Below are 14277 nucleotides of genomic sequence, written 5' to 3'. Positions count from 1 at the left end.
TAGAAAGTGATTTAAATTGAAGTTTATATGATACATGCAATAACATAACATGAGGAGGAACCTCAAATCTCAGTAAAGCTTCAACTCTTAACAACCTTACTGAGCAATTATAAAAATAACCTGTTTGTAAGATGCTGAGATGCTGTGAACAGTAAATAACAGTCCCAAACACTTGCATTGCTGACTAGATGATTAGAAGGAATGCAGTTCTAAGACAGATAAGCCAGTGCAATCTGTAAGAAATGTAGTGCAAAGCCTTACTTACTTGTTCTCTTTAGAGCCATTTTAGCCATTTGTTCTTGCCCTGTTGCCTGACCGTTCTCATCCATTAGATCTGCACACATCTTTCTGGTGTTACGCTTTTAAACTCATAGTTTGCTTTTTATACTTTTATGTGTTGTCTGCTTATTGCAATAAAAACATAATTCTTTTATACTTTAACACTGACTTTTCTGCTTCTCTAAATTTTAACAAGCAAAAAAAAAGTAAAAACATGAAAATTTGAGTCAAATGTTATTCCCTTCTAAATGTAATATATATAGTACGTTTATTGTCACATGAAAATATGTAGTAAATAAAATCTTTGTAAGGTAAGCACAAAATCAGCTACACTTTGCTGCAAACATTCATTCTGAAAAATGTGTATATACATTTTTTAACAGATGCTGTTTTTCCATCAGTTTACAGCTATAATGAAACATGTCAGATTTATGTCAAAATAATGGCCTTAAAGTAAATGATTTAGCTTTCACTAAAATGGCACTTTCAATTTACAGTAATATTACCAAGATTTGCAGGATATATGCAATACTCATTTATGAAAAGTGACAGTGATATGGAAGCAGTTATGTTGTGTTTTCATGCAGGCACAATTGCCAATCTTCTATCTAATGATATTGCATGAAAAAATGGAGCATATGTATGCTAAGTGATCTGGCATATGTTGACTTGATCCTTGAATCTTGATATTAGTTACACATAGATGATCCATGCTCATTTGTCACCTGCTATGAAAACTGTAAAGCAGTGTTCTGTATTTCATTTAAAGCTGAGCTCCAGGCCAGCTGCTTAATAAACAGAAGAAATAGATACATAAAGGCTGTTTTATTTGCAAAAAAATTGTATTTTCTTTCTCCAAGATTGGAGAAGATATACCACAGGGAACCTGGGTGATCCAGCAAACCTTAAATGGATTTCTAATGAATTATTGGCTATTAAATAGCAAAAGTTTTCAATCCTAGACCAAATCAATTCCAGGTTTGCTGGATCACCCAAGTTCTCCAATAGTAGTCTGTCTCCTCCAGACCTGGAGAGCTTTAATAAATCAGCCCCATTGTCTCTCTTGTTTTTTCAGCATGTCTCCTGTTAGCACATGAACTCTTCAACAGCAAAAGTTGGCTTTTTTGTTTGCTTCTCCCTCCTCCAGTCTAAACTTTGCTGTACAGGGGATTTCAAAGAGGTCCATACCAAGTCAAATTCAGGAGCATACACTGCTTGTATATAGAAGAACACATTTTATAATATATCCATTGATGCACATGTGTCTTTCATAATTTCCTACTGTAGTTGCCAAGTCAAATGTTAACCATTAAATGAGAGGAAAGAAAGGGAATATTACATTTGCCACTATAGGCCTAACTTAACAGGGGTACTACTAAAGATAAATATAATACAAAGTTTTTTTTTTTGTAAAGGCTGTAACTAGTTTCATGTTCTACCCCAATTATATTTTGTATTATATAGTGTTAACATATTACACTTTACAAAGTCCATATTCATAATACTAGCGGTCCTCCAATGGAGCTCACACTCTCATGTCCCTATCATAGTCATATGTCATTAACACAGTCTAGTTTGTTTCCTATGAAGACACCAACCTACAAAAGGACAGGGACAGTCATTGGTCATCCCACTGCTCATTCTGTTACCTCCTAAATGTCTGTGGATACAAATATAAAATGACCAAGGAAGGGAATAAAGGCACAGTATTGCAGTATTCAAATAAGGTGGAGTTTCTTACTTATTATTCTTTTTTTTAAATTAGGCTTAACTGCAAAAACTCTTTTTAATACATGTTTTGAGTTTCATTTAGTATAATTGATAATAACTGTGATGTAAAATGTATGCTCGCAAGTGACAAATTAAATCTCTAGCAGTAAAATACAATTTGTCTCCTTGATAAGAAGAATGAAGTATTTATGGAGCAGTCTTTTGGATATTTTCATCTGCAATAGAATCAATTTTAGTGACAGTACTGTAAGGAAAGCAGAAGCTGTAGGGAGTTAACGTGTGACAGATCTTTGAGTCACAATAATGCATTTCTTTGCTGTCACAATAAGCCAACAGTGCCTCCACTGGATTTCTTGAAGGCTTTACTAGAAATGTATTGATTATGACAGGAGGATGAATTTATTGCTCACATTCCTGCAGCTTTGTGTGACTTTTGATTTAGTAATATTGTTGTGGAGACGTTTACAATAAAGACTTATTTTAGGCTCAGCTTTCTTTTGTAATTTTGTACATTATTACCACACTCTGTGTTATGAAGATCAATAAACACTTCCTAAAAAGTGGAAATTGAACTGGTAAAATACAAAAAAAAAAGATTTTTAAGTTTTATTTTTTTAATAAAATGAGCAATAAAAACAAAGGAAACACACAGCAATACAATCCTGATTCTATTTCTTGGTGTGCCTAGTAAGTGGAAGAACTACAGCTCTTGGCATGGCTGTAGTTTCTCTGCACCCGGATTACAGCAAGCCACCATACCCTGCCTAAAGCTGGGTGTTTTCACCAGATCTAACAGCTCCAACAGCATGCTATTGGAAATTCTGAACAGTGTCTTCTGAGCAGCAGCTCCTTGCTTGTGTCACATTATTAATATTCCTGATACTGGAAACAGATCCTACATCACATCTATAGCACGACATTTTCCATACACCAATAATGCTTTGGTTAGAAACTCTATATTGCATTGTTTCAGTAGGTAAATTGGCTTGTTTGTCTACTAGAAAATTATTTGAATATGGTATAGTAGATGTTACAAAAGGAAAATGAGACACTAGTAATTCATTAGCAGGGATAGCTAATGTTCCTACATAGATGATACTGTAGCTGGCAATAACATTTTTCTGAGCTACAAATTGTGTATCTTGGTTATCAGCAACTGAGCTAATAGTGGTAACAAGTATAGATGAGCCTCCGGCATTTTTGCAAAAATTTTCCTCAAAGTTCTGATGGGTTTGCACAATTTCGCCGAAACCATCGGAAATCACTATAAGAGGATTATCACGGCTGCATTTATAAATGGAGCTGTGGGAATCCTCCTGTCATTAAGTGATCCCCGGGCACTACAGGTCAGAATGAGCTGTTCCCTAAACTACAGGTCCGAATGAGTCAGAATGAGGGCTTGCCCTCATTCTGACATGTAATGCCCAGGGATCTCTCACTGAAAGGAGGATTCTCAAAACTCCATAAATGCAGCCGCAATACTCCTCCTCTCAGAGTCCCGAGTCATGCGGCTTGCGTTTATGAATGAACGCGGCCGTGGAAAAAATCAGAGGATAATCTATACATACAATAAAATAAATTAAAATGTTTATTTGCAATAAACTGGTTAAATTTTTAGATCTCCATTTTGAACCAGTAGGTCTTACAAAACCAGCTCCTTGTAGGAAGTACAAATGGTATGCAGTTGCAACTGAAAAAAAACATAAAAATGTGTTTTTTTATAAATGTAATGTGCATGTGATTTTATCTTATTAGGATATCAATACATCTACAATAGGTGTTTCTCCCAAGTCAGTTGACCTATTACGTTCTGTAATGATCTAGCACTTACACATTAAACTAAACAATACAAGTTATTACACAAATCCTTTAAATTGGAACCAAATCATTGGAATGCCTTAAGGGCTAGGTCAGATAAGCTGTGAGGGTTTTTTGCCATTATGAATTAATATAAATGGCACCCATGGTGCAGACACTACTTGTAGCAACTCACCCATGGCCTTAGGTAACAAGAGGGGCAGTGGTGAGCAATTCAGTATGACCTGCTGCCGTCCACTGTAAAATGTTGAAATGATGGTTAATTAAACGAACTAACTTAGCAGGTGCTTCCAACTGAGTGGCTGGCTAGGTGGCTGCCAAGTGGCAAGGTGCCATCTGCACGTTATTATGCTTATTTTTTAGATTTTATTATAACAAAATGTACAAAACACCATGGATACCCTCTTTATATTGAAAACAGACCCTTCTCCATCCATCTATGTGGGTAAAAAAAGAGGAGTAAACACAGCAAGTTTGTGTACCACCTACTCCACTCAAGGCCCCAAGAAGTCTGGTTGTCCCAAAAAAAGCAGGGCAGTATGTTTGTGCCCCGCTATTGTCAATGCCAGGCCTTATGCCTTCCCTCAACAGGGGGGCCCCCTATAGTTGAGGTAAAAGGCCTCATCCCCATAACCTGCCTGCTCAAATTGGAGATTTGAAGAACCTTCTATCCACTTTAAAAAAAGGTTTTCCTTTCTATAGGAATGATTTGACAGAAATCCAAATTTTATTTGTGTCCTCAATCCCTGCAACAATTCTGGTGATATTTATAAGAAACACTTGTAATTGTCTTGAAAAATTGGTACCACTTTTCAAGAACATATTTTTCAGACTAAACTTTATCTTCAGTTAAGGAGGAATAACTAACATTCTTTTACTATATTATGTTGAGATATGTTCCTTCAAGTCCTTTTTGACAAAAATTGAAAAGTTGGCATCTCTGTTCATCAAATTCAATCAGGCTACATATTCTTCAATTTTTTTTTCAATATTTAAAGCAAATGCATTGATTAGATTAGGTTCTAAATTCATAATTCGACCAATATGAAATTCGAATCTTGCCAAATACTCTCACTTGTAGTCACAAAATCGTTGGAATTAAAAAGAAAGGCTGTGCTCTTATCACTGAAAAAATGTTTAGGTGTGCAGTACTTGAGAGAGAGAGACCGCATATAACACAAGAACAATCCTAGGGTAATCAATATTGGGTGTGCATGTTATTTATGCCCTACTCTGTGATTATAGTAGATTTTTGAGAATTCTGTAGATATTTTTCTTAGCTGCAATAAGTCTAACTTTATTTCTTATTTGGCAGTATAAAGAGTTCTAGTCATCTGACTAAGATTTGGGGGTTTGTTAGGCTTAAGAAGCTCAATTCACATACAGTACAAATAGGAGCGGGAGCAATTTTCAGTGAAACCAATCAGATTACAAAATGACTGTCATATGGCTGAAATAAGGATCCAAATTCTGGTGAGAAAGCTTTACAAATTGTGCATAATACCATGTGGAAACCCCTTTAATTTGAATTGAAATTACTTGAAAATTTCTGCTGGATGGATCAAATGAAATAAACCTTTCATGATGTATTTTCTAGTAAGATGTACTTTATGTACTCAATAGAGACATGATTATTATTGTTCGCTATTTTGATTTTTTTTGTACTGTATACTGAATAGAATTGTGTGAGATAATTGTTGTCACGTCTCCCCATCTAAATTACAAAGCATCTTTTATATCTTAGCAGATATTTGCATTTCATACACAGTATTAAGTAAAAGAATTACAAAAAGATGCAACAAAAAAAAAAAAACACAGAAAAGCTCCCTGTAGTCTATCATACATCTGATAAAAACATGGTTTACAGGATCTTCATTGTTGGTGCTTTGTTCAGTAATGATAGCCTGAAATATCTTTGACAAATGTGCACAAAATGATGCTTGCTTATACAATCACAGGGAAAATATGCTGTACAAGATATCAAAAAGATCAAAAATAAGTAAATCTGGCAAGTTACTGAGGCACACCTGTGCCACTGTTCAATTAGTATAATAGTGCATATGTTTCGGGAAACAGTAAAATATTTTAATTTTATTATTTTACTGCAATATCCCATTGTAAAGAATTTTATTAATTGGATATCAGAATGTAATCACTTTAAATTTTATGAATAACAGTAAAATTTGGTAGAACCCTGTGTTTCCAGCTGAACAATATTCAAGATGTAGAATTTAATCTTTAATACTCTAATGGACAGACATAAGTGGCAAGTTATCATGGAATATACAATTCATTTTTTCCCATGTATAAAAAGTGCTATATTATCCATAGTATTTTCTTAATGTTAATTGGTGAAACCTATGGTTTCAAAATAAAAATATTGATTATCCATTTTCAAAGCGAAACTAAACTTTCCTTTCTCAGCTCCATCACCAGAGCCAACATCATTGCCTGGTCTGCTTCTAGGTGTGAGTCCTTGGGAATCCAAATTAATGAGGTTGGATTGATGTACCCCACCCACCCCTATTACCTCCCCTACCCCTGCATGTGCAAAGTAGTTTATTTATTCCTAGCATCCAGATATGCTAGTACACCAAGCTGCACATATTCATTTGTACAACAGAAGACCACGATCAAGAAGGTAAGTTTGTCTTATTACAGAATAGCCTGTCCCTTCTGCAATAAAGAAATGCTTGTTTTTTCCAGCATTTCCCTTTGGGAAAATGTGATTAGGAATCCTTTAAAAATAGATCTCTGGCTACAGCACCAGTTTGCTTGGTACAATATATTTGTCTAATAATAGGTTTGCATATCTGTAAAGTCACACATCAACATTTGCATGTTTTTTACCTGGCGATAGAAGCACATAAGCAAAAGGGAAAAGATGACAACCAAACCAACATTTAGTGATGAGAAGTAGCAATGGCAGCTTCCGTGTTTCTCAGAAAAAAATTACTTTAGGCTAGATTCACGCCTATGAGTTTTGTATTGACATTGAGAATAACACATCAAAAGGCAAGTCAACTCATGCCTTAAGACATGATGCATGACATGATTCACGTCAGTTATGAACATTGTGTTGCAGTGCCATACGTTATGAATGGCACTCTAAGACACCAAGACAATGCAGCTCAACACAGTAATGTGCTTTGTGGTGTGCTTGGTCAGAAAAATAGTGCATGTACAATATTTGGTATAGTGCATTAATCAATTTGAAACAAGAAGGTCAGCTTTACAGTCCATGACTTTGCCTATCAGCACTGGTGATCTTCTTGTTCTCTTTCTTTTAACAGAAAAAATCTGGGGAGCTTACAATAAAGATAAACAATCACTGTGATTCAAGTACAATTAGACATAGATGTATATTAGGTTACATACATAGCAAACCTTTTAAGAACTACCACTTTTGTGAGCTTGTTGGACAACCCATTCCAAAACTATAGACCAGTGTTTTGTTTTAACCGGGGTTCTGTGGAACCTTAGGGTTCCTACCAAGGTTGCTAGACTTTAATTGAGCAATTGGGCTTCTCTGGTCAGTTTCCACTGACACCATGGAATTTTTGGCTGCTTGTAGGGATGATATTCTTCCCACTAACCAGCAATGTAGGGGGTATTCTTCCTATTCACTTCCACGCTAATGCACTTTGAGCTGTGTATATACTAGTTATAGTGGGGGTTCCTTGACACTTGTTTTAAGAGTTCCCTCATGTTAAAAACATTGGGAACAGCTGTATAGTCATGTGTTACCCCACATTCCTTTTCACGAGATTTTGAGCACAAAAGTGCCCATTGGACATTGTTCCACAGTTCTAAAAACTGACCATCTGGTGTGGTACCAGCTTTATATTTTGTATTTAACAACTTTTTTTTAGAAAATTATTACCCAAATACCTATGTGTAGAAAATATAGCTGATGTATCCCCTATACATTTTAGTCTTCCTTGTATTTGCTATATTAAAGAATGAAAGTAGACTAAACCATATAAACCACTTTATGGGTGAGATATTTGGGCCCCACCAGTATATTCGCAAAATAAAACAGAAAGGTAATAAACCCATTCATATAATACAAAAAGGATACATGCAAAAGAATGTGGAGAACATACTGCATATATTATCCACATGTGTATTCAATTAGGTTTTATGATCATTGTCTTTTAAAATAATTTCTTCCAATACTTGATTCTTAAGCTAGTGAAACTTAGAATGTGGTTTGATTTATACAAGCTGTATTGCTAGCACATAGTAGACTTACGTAGTGATAATAAGGAATGAAACAATAGCAACCTCAAGGACCCATGCTGCACTTCATCATACTGTTTCTATTGTAGCTTGCCCTGTGCACATCTATCCCTGACCTGTTTTCTATTATTCATTTCTATGCTGTGATTTATTTTCTGTTGATTGTTAGCTTTATTTTCACAATGCATACAATGTCCCATTATTATCTTTTCGTAGATACTTTTTTCCTTTAAGCTATTTAATTTATTTAAAAATATTTTCTTAACTTGTGTATTATTAGGTGATATCTTTACATGTTGTTAAAGTAGACATTTATCACCAGGATTTTTATTTTATTTTATTTTTTTTATTTTATAAAAGGGTAGTCAAGGGTAGACAAAAAAAAAGGGTGAAGGGTAAAGTCCAGTTGGGCATGTGCAGAAAGAGCTTCATCGGGGGAAAAAATGCCGATCTCATGCGTAGTGAGATCAGCACTCTTTTTACCCATTTACAGTGGGCTACATCACTCGATATAGTGCCTGTGAAGTACGAGATCAGGTGACGTAGGCTGAAGCTAGAGGACAAGAAAGATGGCGGTGCCCGACACTTCCTTCGCCCTGGGATGAAGGCAAATAAAAGAATGTTGTGGGGGACCCGATACAGGAAACCTTCGGAGATATCAACAGATCTGCAGAAGTAAAGGTAAGTTTTTTTTTTCTTTTAGTGTATTTTCGCTTTAGGATGTGTCTGTGTTGCTTTTGATTTTTACAAAATAATCCCATTTCATTTGCCTTTCATTAAAGTGGAACTAAGCTAAAAAAAATTGTAATCAAATTTACGTACTATTTTACAAACTTCTGTTGAATGTACACTGATGTGGGCAAGTGTAGCACTGTGTACGATCTCAGCATAACTGCCTGAAGAGAGTGTACAAGTGACTTTTGGATTATATCAATATTGAAGCATGTCCTCAACATAACCCTCTCCTCTTACAGAAACCCCCTCTGTACCCTCTCCTCTTACAGAGGGTACAGAAACATAGGAGAAGCCCAAATACACCCAAGCCAACTGAAGACTTCTTATATATACATAGGTGGTACAGTTATGTGCTTTGCAAATATAAGAATGACCGTAATGAACTTAAATTATTAAAGACAGGATAGAAGCAATCTGTGTTGCAAGTATGGCCTTGGAAACATATTTTATGAGGAATGTGTAAATTATGCTGGTAGTATAACGGTAAGATATATTTGGCACAGAGCCTTCAAAATCAACTAGTAAGAGTTCTGTGCACTAAAGAATCACTCATTGATTACAATGGTATTGTTATTATCACTTGAAATTGAAGATTCATGTACTGTTAAATTCCCAGAGCATTTTTAACACTGGTGTTAATATAATGTCAAAAATATCAATCACACACACCCATTCATGCCTATATCACTCACACACATCTTTAAGGGTGCTATTATCACTCATTACATTTTAATAATGCTTTTGGGGAATGATCTTGTTGAATAACAAAGTTTTTTCATAAAATTTTCTATTTATAGCATATTGTTATGTGGATCATAGCACATGAACATGTGACCTTGTAGGCAGGGTTTACACATCCATCTCCTAAGAAGAATTATTGACCATAATGCATTTGCTAGGCTTTACCCTAAAGCAGCTAGTATTGACTGGTGAAAGTGGTTGGGACATGTAATACATACATACATACATACATACATACAATACCAATACAATACCAATACATTTCTTTCAACAGCTTCCATTTCTTTTTCTTCTCTGGATTTTGGCAACACATTTTTATATTAGGGAAGTGTAAGAAACTGTATGCCAAGTTTACATTTTTTATCTGTGAAATTAAATCAGATAAAATCCAAGGATGTCATTTTGCTGATGATTGGGACCTTCAAGGCATTACCATTCTGACAAATCAAAATATTAAAAATAATAGAATGTTTTATAATATAAAACTATTTAAATAATAATTTCCTATTATTTTGATTTCTCAACTTTAATGTACCGAAAGTCTTGATCATCCATTACTTTCATCACATACAACATTGCCCATTGTAGTCTTAATTGCTGTCAAAGTATTTGATGTTTAACTGGCAAGTTTGCTTTTCACACTAACATTGACATAATTACATTTATATGGTACAGAAATGAGTACTGTGCCATTATAAGTATAGAAAATGTTGAAGCTTACTGTACAACTGCACATATTTTCCCTGAATCCTGTATAAATCTAATATTTATTTGCTGTTTTCACCTTGAATGGTTACAAAGTCGAAGCAGTATCCATCTTATCTATATAAGAAGTCCATGTGGAATGAATATGTTGCAAGTGTAATACATATCACAGTCACAGCATTTCTGAGCAGTTTCTGGGGGATTATAAAAATATGTTATCCTTTGGTTGGATCTGGCATTTATTTAATTATTAAAGATTGTAATGAATCTAATTAGTCAATTAAACTAGATAACAATCTAGACTTCATGTGAAGTTAAGGTTTCAATTAATTTAGGTTGTGGTAGATATATTTAACAAGTAATTATAATTGTGAGCTGGGGACTTTGAACTGTTAGCTGTGAATTGATATGATAACATTGCAGAGTGGTATAAACTAATTGTTTTTATTGTACTAATATGCATAGTAAAACACTTTTATTTGCATGAAAATGTGAATATACTGGTATACACTTCGGTGACCAGTTTATCATTCCATACTTACTAATCTAGGAGAGGGCACCTAATAATTTACATTATTACATTAATTTATTGGGATCTCTTTTTATTAGGTAAGGGTAAAGCAGGTGATAACGTTATTTGCATTAGTCAAGGACAAAATATTGCCTTTCTGCATTAATCCTTATGTGCTATATTTAGGGCTACCATAGTACTGGAAGATTTTCTGTAATAGTGGAATCGGAGAGATAAATGTGCCATATTTGTTGCAGTAAAGTGCTGTATATAGGTCATGACTAATTTTGCTTAGTCAGGAAATGCAGTAATTTCATAGGTGCTATAGCTTTGATTTGTTCACCAATTCCTAATTAAATATTCATGGAAATATTCACAGTACTCCAGATAGCTTTCCTTAGGGAATGAGATGAAATTAATGTTACATCTGCTCTGATTTCTATGTACTATAATTACTAAAACATATCTCTAACCAGGTTTTAGAAGGAATGTGATTGAATCATTTTATTTTAATCTCTGGTATGCACTAAGAAATACATTATTTTTGTTTACTTTTATCAATTTATTGAAAGCACAGCTGTCATGATTTTCACAATTTTTAAATAAACTGTATTGCTTATGCTTAGAAACCAAAAGATGTTTACCTTTATTCATCTGCCAGGGACAATTGTGACACATTGGTGCCACATTCCGTTTCTTACTATAATATTTGCATACCGTATATCCAAATTGACTTTAATGACAGCTCTTTATCAAATCACACCCTGCAAAACTGAATAAATTCCATTTATTTAAAGAATAAAAAGAGAAACCTATCAATTGTATTTTGCAAATAAATAAACAAAATATATCCAGTCTCATTTCCAACACGTTTCACAGAATCTGCTTCCTCAGGAGTTTTCAGACTGGCGTCAGACTTCCATTGATACACCTCATCTATTAAAACATTTGAAACCACCAACTGACATAAATTCTGGTACTGTTTAATCTCCTATTGGAAACAGATGAGCAGCGCTAACATCTGCAGGTGGCCCTGAACCTTTCTCTATTTATATTGTAGAAAGATCAGACAAGATTTCCAAATCATTAAACATACGTCTTCTAGGTATGATTATACTCTGTATGCAGAGATGTTTCTATATTTTGTGAAAGGCATGGCACTGGTTAGAAAATAAATCTTTTTAATGTTTAAATAAATGGATTTTTTTCAGTTTTGGAAGGTGTGATTTTTAATGGAAATGTGCATTTTAAATTAGGTTAATTCATTTAGATACCATCACTAATTAGAATAGAATATACAGGTTCATATTTATTCAACATTATCCCCTTTTTTAATATAGATTTGACATTTTCCACCTTGGTGGACCTAGCCATGTAATGGAGTTGCTGGCCCAAGCTTTACACAGGTCCTCAATTGCAATATAAGCACTAGCCTGCTCTCTTCATGCATCTGTCAAATGCCAAGAACTTTTTTCAAAGGTGGGGTTTTCTGCATTTGACGATAGAATTAGAGAGGGCTCACAACACAAACAAACTGAACTAAAAACAGGCCACCAGAAGGTGGTGTCAATAATGAAGTGGTGTCAATGAAAGAAAAAAAAAGCAGCTGAACCGGAACAAAAAAAAAAAACTTGTGATTGTAGACACAACGGTCTATCATTTTTGGAAGGTCATTCACAACGGTCTATCATTTTTGGAAGGTCATTAGGCAGGGTTGAGGATAGATGAAATAGTAAGGTTACAGTATATCTCTAACAGATTCAACAAACAGCATGACTATTTTTCTTTACCTCTGAAGAAATAGCATCATGGTTTTCATACCCATACATATTGATTAATTGATTGATTTACTGAATTTGTAAATGTGTGCTAAATTTATCACAAAGGCCCTGCAACTTATTAGGTTTTATATCAGATGATAATAAATATTAGTAAAGCAGACTCATTTTTATATATGTAGTGCTGTTCAGAGGTGTTTAAAATAGAACCCCTAGTTCAGGGCTATTGTTATATGAATGTAGGATTTACAGAAAGAAAGAAACTTTCACACCTCTAACAAAAAGTATATTTTTTGAAAATGATCTGATAGAAAAGTTATAGTAATGCAATACCTCATGTCATTTTGTATATGTTTTCCTGTATGTAGTAGGTTGTATTGCATTTTCGTGGATACAGTTTGGCTTTTTTAATTACATGTTCTTCATTCCATTCTTATATACATGACACTCAAAGCTATGTGTGAAATGTCTGTATAGTTGGTTGGAAGCACGTTAGGATAATGGGACCAACGTTTTTAGATCCGCCCATAAAACATCCTGTTTTTAAATGTGGTTGGTAGCTCTTTTAATGAAAAGGTGTCTGTTTTCACTTGAGGCTTTGTTTAGCAAAGACTGTGTTTATTATGACAATTGTAAACTTTACCAAACATTCAGCTATTAGCTTTAGTTTTTGAAAAGCAAGTTCAAAATGAAATAGAAATTCTGAATGTGCTTGAGGGAAAAAATATAATTTTTTTTCATTTATATATATATATATATATATATATATATATATATATATATACCAATTTTATACTTTATTAAATTGGGATATGGTAATGAAAGTAAATAAAGATTGGCTAGGCTAAAAAAGAAATCCTTTAGTACCTTATTCTTCATTATGTAGGTGGGACATTGTTATCCAAAACTGAGCCACATTTAACTCTGTGATCTAGGATGACGTATAAGTGTGTCTTGACTTTATTTAGAATTGTCAAATGCTAGATTGTGAATTTAAATTTATACTTACTACTCCCCTGTATTTGAGAATTTATTCTATGTTGTAAAAGTTTAAATCATTTTTTGGATCTCTGCTTTCTCAGGATCTATGTTAGGTATGGAAAAGGGGAGTAAATAATGTATATATATATATATATATATATATATATATATATATATATATATATATTTATCTTCTAGTCCAGTAGTTAGTTACTGCACCATATCCTTACATAAATCCCGAGAGAGCATCTGAGCTGTGTTAATTTTTGCTGACTATATCCTACTGGGATCATCATTTGGAAGCTGACCTGATTTATGAACTTTCCTTTTGCACATTTCAGTATTTCCAACATTTTAATATGAAGTAATACATGTATTTTATGTTACTTTTCTTGCCCCTTTTCATGTCACACTAATTAATTAATGCCAAACTTGTCATTGTTCTGTTATAGCATCTTGAGATGTGATATATTGTTTATCACCCTCTTTTACGTGGCAATAGAGACACAGATAAACGCAGAGAGTCGTACTCTGTAATTTCAGAATATTTAAATTAATACGTCTTAGGACTTGTCCTACTTAGGCCAGTTAACCAGAATAGCCAGTTAAGCGAAATATACAAATGCCAGACATTGCAGATATCTTTGTTCTAGCATGTCGTTGAGCTATAGAAGTAATCATTTTCTACACTCCACGGGTGTGAGAGCAACTGTGGCTAAAATCATTAAAGTTGCACCAGTGAAATTACATACCTTG

General features: G+C 34.0%; 1 protein-coding gene across 2 annotated transcripts in view; it reads left to right on the top strand.

The window, feature by feature from the left end:
• SPOCK3 (SPARC (osteonectin), cwcv and kazal like domains proteoglycan 3) overlaps positions 1–14277 on the top strand; it is a 162558-nt gene that overhangs the window by 49964 nt on the left and 98317 nt on the right. The window lies entirely within an intron of this gene.

The sequence above is a fragment of the Pyxicephalus adspersus genome, chromosome 3 (genome assembly GCF_032062135.1).
Source record: "Pyxicephalus adspersus chromosome 3, UCB_Pads_2.0, whole genome shotgun sequence".
Lineage (NCBI taxonomy): Eukaryota > Metazoa > Chordata > Amphibia > Anura > Pyxicephalidae > Pyxicephalus > Pyxicephalus adspersus.
Note: the sequence above shows the minus strand (reverse complement) of the source record. Positions and strands in the feature narration are given on the sequence as shown.